Source organism: Panthera leo, chromosome D2 (assembly GCF_018350215.1).
Source record: "Panthera leo isolate Ple1 chromosome D2, P.leo_Ple1_pat1.1, whole genome shotgun sequence".
In the NCBI taxonomy this organism is placed as follows: Eukaryota; Metazoa; Chordata; class Mammalia; order Carnivora; family Felidae; genus Panthera; species Panthera leo.
Window position 1 is genome coordinate 70,942,460 of NC_056689.1, and position 17,111 is coordinate 70,959,570.

At 47.6% G+C, this 17,111-nt stretch overlaps 1 protein-coding gene across 1 annotated transcript in view; it reads right to left on the reverse strand.

Annotated features, from left to right (window-relative positions):
• ABLIM1 (actin binding LIM protein 1) overlaps window positions 1-17,111 on the reverse strand; it is a 158,600-nt gene that overhangs the window by 135,407 nt on the left and 6,082 nt on the right.

The following is a 17,111-nucleotide window of genomic DNA, read 5'->3' on the forward strand; positions in this document are numbered from 1 at the left end:
ATCCGCATAATTATGTTACCCAATGAGCCACACGTTGATTCAAGAAGGATGAACTGAGCCCCTTCCCTGTGCCATAATCATGAGGATACACTGAAAAATAAGAGAGTTGTGGCTTTAACAGTCCAGGGGGGAAACACTTGACTTGTCCCTCTGGGAACCAGCAACCCTCTTTCTTCCTCCCAAACCTCTGTAGGACTACATAAATGGGCCATTAAATATATGATCTTGTATGGTTTAATATTTTGTAATATGTATTTGTCATATGTCTTTATTTTGGTCTAGAAACACCTTTCAGTAAGGAGTTCACTATTGACTGTAAGCTCCTCAAGGATGGGGACAATTTCTTACAATTCGTATTCCCCCCCCCCCTCATTTTGTATTCTTCTTCCTTCCCCCCAGCTGGTCAGAGCACAGCAGAATGCTCATGCCCCAAAGGAGCACAGCAAAGGTTTATTGACTCATTAGACAGCATGTGCTGGCTAGTTTCTCATCTGGTCTACCAGAGTCACCCCTGACCTTCCTCTGGCAGCTCATTTCACCCGCTGGAGGCCTATGAGGAGCCTCCTGCCGTGTGCACATGACCTGATACACACAGTGTGGGCGCTAACTTTTAAAAAAATAAGTTACCAATAACTATGGGGGTCTCTCCGAACCTCAGTTTCGTTTCCTGTAAAACAAAAGCGATCGGTTGGACCAAGGGACTGCTAAGGTCTTTTCAGGCTCTAAAATCATATGCTGCGTCTCACTGGCATTGTTCTCCCCGTTTCCAGAGTTTAGCCTTCAGAACGTGGAAGTTATTGAGACTGTCCTGGCCCATAAAAGGCAGAGAGATGACACTGTGGCCTAGAGCTGACCAAGGGTCTTCATTTAACCTGCAATTTCTCCATCCAAAGAATGCAGAGAGGCACTTTTTGCTAGTTTTTTTTTTCCCCCTGATTTGAGTCCTCGGGAGGAAGAACCATGGGATATACAGAAATGTATGACATAAGTATCCACAAACGCAGGAGATGGGATAGGAACAGCGAACCTAAAAATTAATCAGCCAACACAAAGAACAAAGATGACTTTTTTTCCTGCAACGGCAAAGCCAGGTAGGACAGGGGAGAGCTGTGGGCAGATATGCTGACACTTGATTTAGACAGCCCGTTACAGCAAGGAGCTCGCAGGACACCACAAGTATAATGCTGTATTGTTTCTCTCAGACCACTCTCACGTTCTCATTTCACCTGGAAAGAGGAAGAACGACCCAGTCCAAATAATCCATTACTAGCTGAGTTCTGAGCAACAAGGTGGTCCTTGGGAGATTTTGACTAGGAACAGGTGTGGTTTCAGGTTAAACACCTGATCCGAATTCTCTGCCCCGGACCTGGGGAGCGTCAGCAAAGGTACCACCATTGTGACACGCCTGCGTGGCCTTCTCTGCCCCCTGGGATCGCTCTTGGAAATGTGTATTTACACCAGAAGTCAGCGTTACCAAAGGCAATTAAGGAGGGGCATCGTAGGGCACCTGGGTGGCTCAGTCAGTTAAGGAGGGGCATCGTTTCCAGATTGCTAAAAACAAAAACAAAAACAAAAACAAACAAACCACTGACTTTTAAAGTGATGTGTAACAAGGCCCCGAATCTATTTACCTGGGCATTAAAAAAAAAAAAAGTTTCGCTTGGGGCGCCTGGGTGGCTCAGTCAGTTAAGCATCCAACTTAGACTCAGGTCATGATCTCCCGGTTCATGAGTTTCAGCCCCCCATGAGGCTCTCTGTTGTCAGCACAGAGCCTGCTTTGGATCCTTTGTCTGTCTGTCTCTCTCTGCCCCCTCCCCAGAATAAATAAATAAACTCAAAAAAAAAAAAAAGATTCTCTAGCAATATTTGCTTTAAGTACTGGCGGAAACTATGACTATGAATTTTTGTTTTGCTTCTTAATCCTGCTTCCAGTGAGAATGGAGGAAAGGGATATTTATTGAGCATCCATCCACTAAATGGCAGGCATGGTGCTGAGTGCTGATGCACAAGTCATTCTATCCCATCGTCACCACCGCCCCCGCCTCTCGGTGATGTGAGTAATACTGTTCCCATTTGACAGATAAGCAAATGGAACAAGTTCTTGTGCAACCTGCTCAGGGAACAATAAGTAGAAGCTGGAAGCTCGACACCCAGGCCTTTCTGCCTCCCAAACTTGCGCTTCTCTCATACTATTTGTCTGAGTTGCAAACTGTTATGAGTCAGGCAAGGATTTATTTATCCAAGCTCCAGGGCGGTTCTGAAAGCGGCAACTAGGACTTGGCTTATGAAGGGAACGCACATAGTGTGCGTGATAAAGTATCGCTAGTGGGTGTGGCACCCGGTGAGAATCTGCAAAGCAGCTCTGCGGACCCCCTGAATCAGAACCCCCGGGGCCATATATCCAAAAATTCCTCAGCCCCACTGAACGAGGGGTGGGAATTAGGGATCTATCATTTTAGTAAGCTCCTCAGGTGATTCTTATCCACCTTCTAGTTTCAGAACTATTTTCCTCTAGAATTGAAACAATACGGATAAGCAAGTTACAGGAAAGTTAACTGAAAAAAGCAATCCATAAGACCATCCTCCTCAGCAACAATACTGGAGCAGAGTGGATCTCTTGGCCATAAGGGAGAATGCATTTTTTGGATACTGTTGTGCAGTTTCTCTTGATGCTTGAATTCCTTATAGCTAAGCAAGTAAGCCGTGCTGAGTAATGATGAGGGAAGGAAAATATCATTTCACTTCTTGGCTTTCCCCTTTGTCTCAACGAAGGTGCCAGACTGACTGCCGGCACCAGCCACAAAGGTCAGAATTGGGATCAGCATCTGTATTTTGCAAGCGTTTCCCTCTGGAAATATATATTACACTATGTCCTCCTGCCCAGAGGTGACCTTTGTTCTCACCCAGAGATGAGCACAGCCTACATCGTGTCTACTTGCCTTTCCATCATACATCAGCCTCAGTAGGCAGACACATATCAGAACAACGCCCTTGTGAAGAAATGGGCTTTCCTTATTAGAGAATGACAGAATCCAAAGACCAGAAGAAGAGTGTTCATTTCACCCCAACAACATCGACAAAAGAATCTCGCTCCTTTTTAAAGAAGAATAAAGAAGTTCGTTTTACCCAAGTGCCTTTGGCAGTTTGGTTAATACCACACGTATGTTCGTTGGCTCAAGTCTACACTTTTTGAAATACGCTGAGTCAGTCGCGATATGGCAATGATAGTAATTCCACCCTCCTCTTAACGCCTGCTGGCTCTGTTGCTAATTTTTCCGCCACTGAGCCATCTTTCAGAGCCTGGCTGGTCCCTTGTTCTACTGATAGGGAGACTGGGGGGCAAAGAGCTTACATCCCTTGCCCAAAGTTACTAGCAAGTTACTGGCAGAGTCACATCTAACAAGCTTCCTGACTCTTTCTACCGTACCAAGTCAATGATTTACCCTGGAACTTGCATGGACATGCTTAAAATCTTTCATGGCTCATCAGTTCGTTGCTAAAATAAGAATAGTACAGGGGCGCCTGGGTGGCTCAGTCGGTTAAGCGGCCGACTTCGGCTCAGGTCATGATCTCGCGGTCCGTGAGTTCGAGCCCCGTGTCAGGCTCTGTGCTGACAGCTCAGAGCCTGGAGCCTGTTTCAGATTCTGTGTCTCCCTCTCTCTGACCCTCCCCTGTTCATGCTCTGTCTCTCCCTGTCTCAAAAATAAATAAAATGTTAAAAAAAAATTTTTTTTAAATAAGAATAGTACAATACCAAAAGCATGGTCGCATACATTCTGAACAGTGAGGAAATATATATGAAGAGCCACGAGTCCATTTGCCCATAAAGGTAAAGGGATTCCCTCCACTATGCGATATCCAGTTTGGAGGGATTCTGGCTACTCAGATAAATAGCCCACTGCAAGCTGAAAAGTTTCACGCTGCCTGTCACAGGCAGACAAGGCAAGTCAGTCACATCTCTGAAACTCCATTAAGGACAGAGAGCAAAGTGCCATTTTGGATGCATTACTTGTGAAAATGCCTATGAGGTATCGCAGGTGGTGAGGCTGGGGGACCGAGATCCGTAAGGCAATCCCAGTAACCTTCAGTGTCCCCAAGCAGAGGCCACTACAGGTATTAAGGCCACAAAGACTAGGCGAAGTCCTTCCTTTTAATCTACAACCAGCCTTGTCTTGCCCAACAGACCAAGGTACTAGACCCCCCAGAAACAGAACATCTGAGAAAGCGTATCTGAAATAGAAATCTCCTCAGCAGGTGACAATCACAAACCCATGACAGAGTACGCAGCGTGAATCATGACTTGTCCCGGATTATCTAAGACATTCAGAACCCTCTCCTGGGTGCCCTCCTCTCCCAAAGGCCCCAGCACTCCCTTAGCCAGCCTTTGAAACGACAACGCTTTGTGCCTGATGGCTTTCTGAGCGCTCACATCTGCATTTTGTCATTTCACTCTCAAAGAGCACTAGGAGGCAGGAAGGACAGGAACGGTCAACCCCGGTTAACAAATGGGCGGACAGAGACTCAGAGGGATGAAGTGACTCCGCCACGGTGACACAGCCAAGAAATGGAGTTGGCCGCCAACGAATGCAGTGCTCTCTACACCCAAACAGTCCCCTGATCACTGCCACTTGGAATCCTGTGATCATCCTTGATTCCAGCCTCTTTTCATGTCCCACTAAATTCTCTCCGCTGTCTGAGAGACAGTGCCTGAGCACCCCCTTCCTCTTGCCACCCAGATCCAGCCCTTCACCCCTTTTTCTCAGAGTGTGGAGAGTTTTCTACTCCCTGGTTCTTCTCCAATGTGACCTGCAAAGAGGTGGCACATAAATCCCCACTAAGTGTGGGCTGTGCTTGGTGACTTCCTCCAACGAGGGCAGTAGGGACAGGAGGGAAAGAGGAACCCTGCAGTGGCAAAATCTGGTGGGCACTACCTCAGCCAGGTGCTCAAGGTCAACATCAACAGTGACAGTCACAGTGATAGTCTGTACCTGTGAGATGATGTGGTAAAAATGGGCACTTTGCCTCTGTGATCTTCTTTCCAAAAAAACCCATAATCCTACCCTAAGCATGAGAAAATTCCCAGATTGACATTCTACAAAGACCTGACCAGTACTCTTCAAAATTGTCCAAATCACCAAAGACAAGGAAGAAAGTCCTCTTGTCACAGCCATAAGAAGCCTAAGATGATGTGGTAACTAAACCTAATGTGGAGATCCCAGAACAGAAAAAGGACGTTGGAGAAAAACTAAGAAAATACGGATAAAATATTGACTTTAGTTAATAATGCATCAATATTGGTTAATTACAATGCAAGGATTATATTAATGTAAAACGTTACTGACCTGGGAAATTTCAGGTATACAGAAATTCTCTGTACTAACTTCCAAATTTTCTACAAATTGAAAAGTGTTCTACAAAATAAAGTTCCTTAAAGTAAAAACAAAATACTTCCAATAGCTCTCTCAGTCCCAATCCATCAAGTCTAAAGTGCTCTGAGTAGCTTCAGAGATCTTCAATAACACGGTCCCCACTAGCTATTTAGATATCTAAGCTATTTAGTATTTGCAGAGTACTCAGCACTGTGAAAAGTGGTTCTGAACCAACCGCAAAGAATGCACACGATACTCTATTACTTGTTTATATAAATATGCCAATCCCCTTTTGGTTGGGCCCTCTGACCACTCCCTGGTCTACGATCTTCAGCATCCCCAGAGCCTTCACACATGGCTCTGTGCCTCACCTAGAACGCTTTCTTCTTTTCCCACTTGTCCAAATCCAACCTGACCCATGGGGCCGAGCCCAGCTGCTGGCTCTTCTCTGAAGCTGTCACTCTGGTCTGTGTTGATCCAATATTCCATTCTCCCCCACGTCCTCCCGCACTTAATACCTGTATTGTCACCCAGCATCTGACTTTCTCTTGTTTTGTGCTTATTTTGCTTTTGTCTCACAATGCGTCAACCCTGGCCTTATGCAACCGCAAGCTCAACAGTCCAAATTTCTGGTTACTTCTCACTTCACGCATCAAATAATCCGGGTTGCCATCTCTGGACTTCTCAGTTCAATTTCTGGATCAGGGAAAATATGGTTGCCACCCAAGACCGTTATTGGAGCATCTCCCACGTGAAGCTACGGAGTTCTGAATTCACAGCATCTCAGTAAATAACTCCACTCTATTATTACAGCAGGTACTATTTATTGAGGACTTACTATGTTCCGGGCATTAAGAGGACTAATTTATCCTTGTGATCACAGATAATTCTCACAGATGCCTTATGGGGGTGCTGTCTTCTTATTCCTATAGTGCTGAGGAGGGTACCTCCGCTGAACTGGATCCCTTGTTCAAGATCACACAGCTAAGAAGTAGTCTGACTCCAAAGCCCGTGCTCTGGAGCACTGCACAGGGGATTTCCACAGGAAAGCCGTATCCAGCACAGAAGGAAATGAGACCAGTGCAACGTACTAGCTAAATTCTGATTACACAGCTCACAGGCAGTGAACACCCAGCTACATCATAATCCCAAAGGTAACACCTGCTAGTAAATAAGCAGATGGGAAATAGCACTTCAAATATAAAAGGAAATTAGTCCAGGCTGCAGCAATTTATGGGAAAAGAACACTCACAGGGTGAGGGTGATACAGGGAGGAAACGCAGCCTGCCACCAGGACGGCCGTCCCTGTGGCCTCCGCCTTGAGCACGGGCCTGGATTGGAAAAGGGTCTCTTGTTAGGATTCCTCTGGATCTACAATCGCAGAATCATATTCTGCTGGTAAGGTTGGTTGCCGCTTAAAGGTGGGCTTCCTATTCTCCTAGGAGTCTACGTTGCCGAGACTGTTGGATTACCTAAAATATTTTCTGAGCTTCTACCCCATTAGTTCCCATTTAATGGTAAACACACATCACAGAGATGCTCCGGCTTCTCTCCACCCCTACTCCCCTTCTTTGTGCTAGAAGAGCACTGCTATTGAGCCCAGGAAACAAGAAACTCAAGAGTTTACGTAAGTGCATAGAGTGCTTAATTTGCAGTTTACCTAAAAGTCAATTTCCTGCTGTGCCAAGTGGTAGTTCCTTGGAGCTACATACCGTAACCCTGCCATTAGCTGCTCAAAATGATCTTCCTCTTTAATTGGCTTCCACGACCTAATTTTTTTTTTATACCACGTTAGTTTGTTAATCAGGATTATTATGTGGGCACAAAACGCAGGGCTGCCTTGGCACTGACACTCCCGGCAGGCGGGCAGCAGGACGGCTGAGTTCTGGCTTCCCTGCCACCTGTCACCCTCCACTTGTAAGATGTCCGCACACTCAGTTCGCCTTTCTGACTCGGCGCAACAGGTCTTTGCTATTCCTCTCAACTAAAAGGCACAGTCAGCAACCGGTCAGCCGGGTTCCTGCTTATAGAAACATCCCAGGCTCAAATCCAGTTAATCTGATTCTCGCAAGGCAAAGAGGTCCTAGGATTATGATGATTCAGCCAGGAAGTTTCCTCTTTGTAAATTACATGACGCTTTGGCCCGGATGTGCTACACCTGCCTTCTGTAGAGGAAGGCAAATCTCAGAAAGGGACGTAAAAGTCACCTTGGTGCCCTTGCCGCCTCCTAAAAGAGTGAGTCCTCAGACACACCTCTAGGCTGAGATAACTCACTGAGGCAACACCCTTCTGTGACCTCCGCTAGCCTCTCTTTGACGCACTCAGTAATTTTACTTTGGGGTGCAGTCATTTGCTTAGAGTCCTGCCTCCCCTCCCTCACAGTAATTAGAAAGGACTTTGGATCAGGAGGCCGGATCCCTGCCTCTCAGGCCTGCGTTCCCGCCATGTGCTTCTCTTCCCCCAAGACGGTAAAGGGGGGCTAAGAATACAGGTCTCGCCTCCAAGGTGACCACATGTCGTCATCCCCTCCAGTACTACCCTAGCACACAGAGGTCCGCGTCAGCAGAAACTGTCACCAGCCTGCATGAGCAGGCATGTCTCACGTATGACAAAAATCCCTTCTGAAATTTGATAGAGCCTTTTAAGGTCAGCCAGGAATCTCACATTGTTCCTTCCCCAGAAAGCCCATTTAGAAATGGATCGAGTCAGGGGCGCGTGGGTGGCTCCGTCGGTTAAGCATCCAACTCTTGATTTCGGCTCAGGCCATGATCTCACGGTTCGTGAGTTCCAGCCCCGCATCGGGCTCTGCACTGACAGTGCACAGCCTGCTTGGGATTCTCTGTCTCCCTCTCTCTGCCCCTCCCTGCTTGCTCTCTATCTCTCTGTCTCTCAAAATAAGTAAACATTTAAAGACATTAAAAAAAGAAAAAAAAAAAGAAATGGATCAAGTCAAACCAGTGGGCAGTGGCTTCAGTCGGAACCGGGCTGGCAAAACCCTACATCTTTACAGGCTGCTAGAGAGTGACCTCCTTGCTGACCTAGAGACTGGGACAGACCGTGGTCCCCCTGGAGCCATTCTGGGAACACGAGTTTAGAGACAGGATCACGGTCTATTAGCATCTGGGCCTACGGTCACGGGACAGGGTTTAGCTTAGGCACGATACCAATATTGGCTTCCACCCCCAATTCCAACTCCAGACACCTTAGAGGGGTTAGAATAGAAAGAACCAAGACGTAGGTCCAGGCATCCCTGTGAGGTACAAACTGAAGTCTGACAATAGCACAGGAAGCTCCCGGCTGTCTTTGCCTTTTGTTTTGGCTGCTTTTACTCACGGCTCAGGATACTACAGGAATGACTGATTAAAAATAGCATTTTAGACAAACTAATGAAAATGATGGATATGTGCATTCGTACTTCATGATTTATAAAAGGGGTCCAAGTATATTATCTCCCTTGATCCCATCGACTTCAAATTCGCCTCATTCTACAGCTATGAAAAGTGACCTTCAGAGACGCTAAGGGACTTGCCCCACGAGTGGGAAGCCGGAGCTGGTTTTGCTGTGGAGAGCCGACCGTGCACTGCCCGCCCAACTGTGCGGCCAGTGACTTCACCTTGTAGTTTGAAATAGGCCGTGGGGGGAGAATCGGTGGCGGGGGGGGATTTACACCGTGGTTATTGGCAGTCTTTACACATCCAGGCCTTCTCCTGCCCCCCTCCCAGAGCGTTTACCAGCACACCACGGTGTCCAGGCTATAATGCTAGTAAACAGCAAGACGAGCCTTTTGGTTCAGGTAAATTCCAAATTCTCGAAATCAGAATTTGAACCCTTTCTGAAAAGGCACTCCCACTAGCACTTTGTGAACAAACACAGCAGCTCACCTTGCCCTGGTTCTCTCTGGTGTCTGCACCCACGGCGAGGCGGGGAGGGGGAGACAAACGCAAATAGTTCGTGTTCCCAGCGTCCAACACGCAAAATCAGACACGATTTTTACAAATGCTAGAACTGCTCTCTGGGTAGTGAGAAGAGATTCTCTTCCGGAGTTTAAGAGAGCACAGACTTCGCAAAGTCTATCACCGGGAAAGAAAAAATATGTTTGAAGTCCTACGCAGGACTGGGGGACAGGGAACAGAGAGACATTAAAAATATGCCTCCATGAAAACGAAATGCAACCTTAGCATCCTCGGGAAATAATCTCTCATCAACAGAGTCAACAAATGTTGACCCAGTGATTGCTGCTGCGTGTGCTGTGTTGTGCAGGCACTGTGGGGACTCCAGAGACAGACTAGCCAAGCCATCCCTGCCTCTGAAGGCGGGGATCCCAGACATGTGCACAGCCCGCAGCAAGTCCTACCTGGAGAGCCGATCAGAGCAGAGAGAAAACCACTCGGGGGCTTTCCTGGGAGATGGAAGGGTATAGGACGGGCACAGACAATATGTAAGGACTTCGGAAGAGACGAGCAAGCACTAGGCTGGGGCAAATGGGTGGAGAAAGTTCCGCTAGGGAGGAGAGAGTGTGATTTGACACTGGGGGGTGGGCTGCAGGTGACAGGGTGATGGGGAGGACAGTTCAGAGAGCAGGGGCGCCATGAGCCCTTCGGGCCTGAAGAGGGGAGAGCCCGGAGCATGCTGGGGGCATGATAAGTCAGGCCTGGCCATCTTCTGAAATAGAGGCTTCAGAAGGAGAAAAGGGCAACGTTTCTAAACCCTTGACATTCCTATAAACCCTAGATCCTTACAGCTTACTTAGTAGGGTAGCTAGAGGGAGATGGGAGGAAGAGGGTGGGGAGAGAGAGAGAGAGAGAAAATGCATGAGAATGAATGCATATGAATACAAGGTAGCAAATAAATCGTGTGCCAGAAGAAAATTATAAGAGGAGGAAAGAGAAACCAGAAAAATGCTTCAAGAAGGAAGCACTCCTATGGCTGTGCGTCAAAGGAAGGGAGGGACTTAAATGAGTGGGAAGGAAGAGGAAGGCATCTTAGACAACGAAGGGTGGGACAGGGTGTGTTTGGGGGAACATCTGGAAATCTGGTTTAGCTGGAGCACAGAGCGAAGGGCATCGTGGAATACAGGACAGTGAAAGACGTTTGCCCCTGTGCCTCCTTGGAGGGCAGGTTAAGGAACAAACTTTACAGTTCCTTAATTCTCTCTGGGTGGAGGTCTTGAGTGGAGTGATAGAATCAGAGAATAGTCTAGCTTATCTCTGACGAGCTGTGGTAGGGCTGTTTTTCAGCCCACAGTGTAGGCAAACTGGGAGCCCCCTGCCCTCACAGGATGGCGTGCAGGGAGAGGTCACCCGAGTGGGTGAGCCAGTCACCGCACAGGTTCTGGTCAGAGAGATTTGGTGTGAATCCCGGCCGCACCCCTCTCAGCAATATGATCTCGAAACAAGTTACCTTTCTTCCCGAAGCCTCAATTTCCCCTCCTGTAAAATGAGGATAAATCCTACTTTTGATACTTGGGAGGATACATGAGTTAATGTATGTAAAGTGCTCAGCACTCTTCCTGACGGCTCGTGAGTGTTCAAGAAATGGAAGCCATCGTTGTTTCCATGGGGTTTCAATGCAGCAACATGGTGGGTCACACCTTAAGCGCCTTGGTGATAAATACCCACGCACTCCACCTCAAAGTCACATATGCTGAATTTCCTGTCCTGCTGTCTTCTGTGACTATTGGCAATGACACTTGCTTTTCTGCTGTGCGATACCCAGCGAATGGTCAATTCACCCAAGGAACCTTACGGCTTCCAGTGTATCCATTCCAGCTTATCCCATCGGGCTGTAAACAGTAGGATGTGCCTTATTAAATTCACATTTCATACAATTCACACAAGTCACCTGTTTAAAGCGCACGATTCGACGGCTTGGGGTATTATTCACAGGGCTGTGTGAGCATCGTCACAATCTAATTTTGGAACATTTTCATCACCCCCAAAAGAAACCTCATACCCCTTAGCAGTTACTCCCAGATCCTGCCCCTGTTCAGTCCTTGGCAACGACCAATCCATTTTCTGTCTCTGTAGATGTTAACCAGCAGGTTTGACCAGTGTGTGTTAGTCTCAGCTTTTCCACATTTGCTCAGCCATCAAAGGGAACGACTGTAGATACATAAGCAGCTAGGATCCACCCAAACCCTGTACACATCTCATACCTTATTGAGGCACGAAATCCTCCCCACTCCCCAGCGCATCCCCACCCTAAAAAAAAAGCCCTCATTATCATTTCATCTCCGCTGCCCTCTTGGGAAAGACCCCATGAAAAGAAAAAAAAAATATGAGCAAGATACCATCAGACCCAGTTCATGACTCATGTGGGAATTTTCACACTCATCGCTTGCCCAGAGGGATGTCAACACCAGTCTCGGCACCAGAGATGGGTCAGAAAATTAGAAACAATGAGATATGCCTATGAGTGATCGATCCCCTCACCAAGCAGGGTGTCTGGGGGGCTTACTGAACAGTTAGGGGGAATGTGTCTTCACTGTGGGTCCGTGACTCATTCGTGCAATCCCTGTGTCGCACAGCAACCACAACGATAGTTTAGGACAAAATCTGAGCACATCGTTCCACTGACCAAGCCCTCCAAGTGCTTTCATCACACTGCCCAGGATGCCCCCTGTAGCCCCAGAGCCCTGCCCACCTCTTCAGCCTCCCCAGGAGTCTCCAGCTCCCAGGCTCCAGTTCCCACAGCTTCAGGATCTCCAGATGCCCCTATCCTGTCCCCAAAAGGCTCGTCCCCTAGCTGCTTCCTTCTTCTGGTCTCATCCTAAAGCAGCTTACAGCTCTCAGAGGGCTTTCCCCAAACTATCTACGTAAAGACAGTCTCCCTGCTTCCACACTTACCCTATCTCCTTCCTTGCTTTATTCTCATAATCTAAACATCCTGTGTATTTTCTGTGCTCTCCACCACAAGGCAACTGCCACTGTGGCCCCAGGGTCTCGCACAGTCCTGGCATAAGGTCCATGCTCCCTAAATATGTGTTCAATCCATTCATTCATTGAACATGAGTCTCGTTCTCTTTCTTCACAACAGCCTCCAGGGGAAACTGCAAGCAAGTTGAATACCTTGGGTTCACGACAGTGTCTATCCATTAGGTAATTCTGGTGATGTCAATACACTCTACTAATGACATAAGAGACGATGCTTGCTTAAGTCTCAGGCTCAGAAAAAAAAACAAAAGCTGAAGGGATGAGCTTACTGACGGACCAGTCTCAAATCAAGTCTGGCTAAGTTTCGGAGAACCACACAGCAAGGCACAATGGCCAACCGAACGGACCTTTGAGGAAGAACCGAGGTGGCACCAGAACCTTGGAAATGCTCCCTACAGTGTCCCCAGGGCATGACATGAGGCTGTGGAAGAGTCAGTAGGACCCCTGCAGGCGGGTGGTCCACTTCCTCCAGGAAGAATCGGGAAGAACTTTAAAACCACTGCTTTTACCGGGTCCCCAGGGTCCTGAAACCAAGTCATTATTAGATACCTCATTTCATTCCACGGCAGAGAGACAGGGTAGAGTCGTCAGTTTGCTTGCCCAGGGCATGTGGGCATCACAAACCCAGCTGAAGAATTCCTGGGTGAAGTTCTATCACAGGACAGGAGGTAAGAGGCCAGAGGAAGCCACTCGTGTGGTCCTGGAGCAGCTTGGTATGACAAAGGTTTATAGTGTTGCTCTGCTTGAGGCAAACTGCAAAGAGATTGCCCAGCAGAAATGGGGGGGGGGGGCTTCCCTAGTTCCTTAATTTATCTATCTCAGTTCTGTTTATTTACCTTGAGTCCTGAAACCAATCTGATGACTTAACTCCACCACAACGAACGCGGTGCCCCTGATTTTACTCACCCAAGAGGTATGATAACAGTAATAGCAAGAACAGACCATCACGGGGCTCTTGCCATGTGCCAGGCATTGTTGTAAATGCTTCACACATATCAATGGATTCAATTCTCACCATAGCCCTATGAAGTTGGTGCTTACAATATATTTTCTGATGAGGAAATCGAGGCACAGGGAAGCTAAATGTCTTGTCCAGGGTCACATAATCAGTAAAGGGTAGAGCTGGGATGTGACCCTGGGCAGTCTGGCTGCAAATCTCCCACTCGTAAACACAACTTGTTTCTCACGTAAACCTCTCAAATCCTGAAGGCTCAGGGGATAATTCTACAAAGCCACAAAGGCGAATGGCATGATAGTTATACCACAAGCAACAAATGAGAAAGAAACGGACATACACGGGGAAGCGTGCTGGAAGTTCAGGCTCTGAACCTTGTCTCCCCTGGAAATCCTATCCGAAGGCGGTGTGACACTGCCCTCCATCCATTGCAAATTTCATTCTTCTAACCACCCACGTGTTACTCTCATTTTCTCTGCAAGGGATCTTGGGCCATTCCCTTTCGCTCTGGACTGTGTACCTACCCTGCTACTTTAACAAAAAAAAAACCTCTCCAGGTCAACTGACCTTCATTCACTTTATTGAGCACCTACTGCAAGATCCATGTTTGAAGCCTTTGCAAATATCATCTCATTTAAATTAATCCTGACAATAAAATGTGGAGATGGTCGAATGGTTTTTCTCCAGTGTTTTTATTGCTTTATCAAAGTTTAAGAGACTAAATACGCCTATATTCATAAAAAACCAAATATGTTTCCAATGCATGACAGCAACACTCTACTCCTCCTCCTGCCAGATGTGTTCAACGTTTGGTGTTTTTCTGGCCTTCAACACTACATTTCTTTTTTTTTCTCTTTTTTCTTTTTTTGAGAGAGAGACAGATTGTGAGCAGGGGAGGGGCAGAGAGAGACGGAGGCACAAAATCCGAAGCAGGCTCCAAGCTCTGAGCTGTCATCACAGAGCCCGATGTGGGGCTTGAACTCACAAACTGTGAGATCGTGACCTGAGCCAAAGTCGGACACTTAACCGACTGAGCCACCCAGGCGCCCCTATTATTATTTTTTTAAGCGGGTTTTTTGTTGCAGACACAGCAATAAGGCTTTCCAATGCTTAAACTCATCAGATAGCTTACCAAACCTCCCCCACCTGGAGAGAAAAGGGGGCATTCTCAATACCGTTGTTCACTGAAGAAAAAATGGAATCTCCGGCAGGGTAAGAGTTTGGCTCCCTGTCCTCTGGGAAGTAAGCAGCGGAGACGTGTTCATCTGATACTATTTGCCAGCATTCACCCCTGGGCAGCGCGCTGCCTCCAGGTAAATAAGATGTACCGCCTATGGGCTGCACAACGCCAGAGGGTCCTGCTCCACTACAGGAGGATCAGAACAGCGCCCTGGAGGGAAGCGACGCACAGGCTGTGTAACAAAAGGGCCTTCCCACCTCTCCAAATGCCCCCAGATGGCTTGCACGGTAGCGGCCCCCTGCCTAATAGTTTTTATCGGCTTCCCTCTGTGCTAGCAAGCTGCAGCTGCCTGGCCTTGTTGGCTTGATTCATGTTTCGGCTCTGCCTTCTCTGCCCACTTATTATGCAAACCCACAATATTAGCGCCGCCACCCTGCGGTCTTGTGGCTTTCGCGGTGGGCGTGGCCTTTCCCCGAGGGCGTCTCCAGTCACACCAGCTCCCTCCGAGGGCAAGAGGCCACTCTTGGCCTCTTGTTTCGAAAGTCCCAGCTCACTGAGAGTCCTGTTGCACACTGCAGGGGTGCCTCTCACTCGAGACAGGAGTGATGGCAGAAGTGTCCTGAACCGGAAGAAGGACCACGACTTTCCTGCTATGCTGAAGGCTTGCTATCACAACTCAGCTCTCAGATGTTCCTGAGTGAGGGGTGACTTCTCTCCAAAGCCCCCAAACTACAGTATTTCTGGAAGCGCTCGGATATGTCAAACACGAATGCTATGTATATTGCACACGGTGCCCCACAGACGAAGCAGAAGAGCGGCTGCACTGATGGTGGGTGAGACCATGCCTGACAGGCTGTGCCAGCCCTGAACTTGCCCTTCTCTCCTTGGCTGAGTTGCAAAACCAAGGAAACCCAGTGAGCAAGGTGACAGGAAGTGGTGATGTAGAAACATAGGGCTAAATGAAAAAGCAGTTCCAGAAATACCAGGCTTAGAAGCTGATGAGGCCTAAACAGGGGTTTCCTTTGGCTTTGCTGCTAAACTTGAGCCAAGTAGCATTTTACTTGGCATTTAGCAGCGGGGTCAAGTCTTAATTGTTTCAAGCGCCCAAAAAGAGGACACCAAATTCTGGCCAACGTCTGTTGAGGATAAAACGATCACTAAAAGATTCTACAGTTATTTTGTCAAAACTTTTCCAGCTGCAAGGGAAGAAACCCAACTTCACCAAAGCACACCCATCGTATGAGTATCCAAGATAGAAATGGGGGTATCCAAGATAGAATGGGGTGCCCAGGAAAGTACCTTATTCTGTCTTCATCCAACAAAACTTTAGGTTTTCAAACTTCACTTTGACCTAATGAAACATGAAATCGGTTCAACGGATCATGACCAGCGTATTTTAAAACTAGAAGAGAATAAGGTGCCTGGGTGGCTCAGTTGGGTAAGCATCCAAGTCTTGATTTTGGCTCAGGTCAGGATCTCACAGTTGTGAGATCCAGCCGGGCATTGGGTTCTACACGGACAGTGTGGAGTCTGCTTGGGATTCTTCCTCTCTTTCTCTGCCCCTCCGCTCCTCATGCACACTGGCTCGCGCGCTCTCTCTCTCGAGATAAACTTGAAAAAAGGTAAATAAAAAAGATAGGATATAGAGTAAATGTATCGTTTCACGTGACTTTTATTTTAGTCATTGCTATGCATATGCGCAGGAGTCCTGGGTCCTGATGTGTGCATCCCTGCTGTGGTTAGATTTGGTGAGTGGTGTTTTAAACCCCAGACCACAACCTGGAGGCCCTGAGGCTGAGTCCTGCCCACAGACGTGTTTCGTTTGGCCCACACAAAGACTTTTTTGTCGTTGTTGTGTTTGAAGAGAAAGTTGCATCATCTGCTTGAAGGGCTGATCCTTTTACCCACAGAAACGGTGGATTAGCTAGACCATGTCCAAGTGTGGTCCCTGGACCAAGAGCATCAATACCGCCTGGGAACTGCAAAACCTCAAGCCGTTCTCCAGACCTACTGAATCAAAAACTCTGGGAGCGGGGTGCAGAAATCCGTGTTTTCATGATCTCTCCGGGTGGTTCTGATGCCTGCTAATGTTTGTGGACCACTGCCCTAGGCAGTAATTTGCCGGAAGTATTAAGAAAGCCAGGATCTTCACGGTTAAGTCCAAATAGTCAAACAAATCAGCCTGTTGGATTGCATTAGGGCATAGAAACTAGCTCCTTGTGCCCCCCCAGGGCACACTGGGCCATAATAGCATTAATCATGTCAATGTGAACACAAATACAATGTTTCAAAGAAAAGAGGTCAGGCATACAAATATTCACCCTCCCCAGTGTTAACAAAATTTGCCCTTGAATACACAGCTCCTGCCAATTTGGGATAAACATACCTCTCAGTATGAGTCACCATCAGGCCAACACACAATGAAATAGGAAGCTGGCTGGTTTCTACTGTGGTGTGCCCAGATCAGGCTCAACCACAATGGGAGAAATCTGCACCACTCACCGATCACTGAACCTTCTGAAAAGTTCTCTGGCTCTCTAATGCTGGCTCAGGAAAACACTCGGCATTTTGACTTTGGCATACTAGAGACAATATCAGGACTCTCCTTCTTGCCCCCCAAGGGCCGTGAATATGATGTCACACAGAGGGTCCCCTCCTCCAAGTGAATCAGAGGA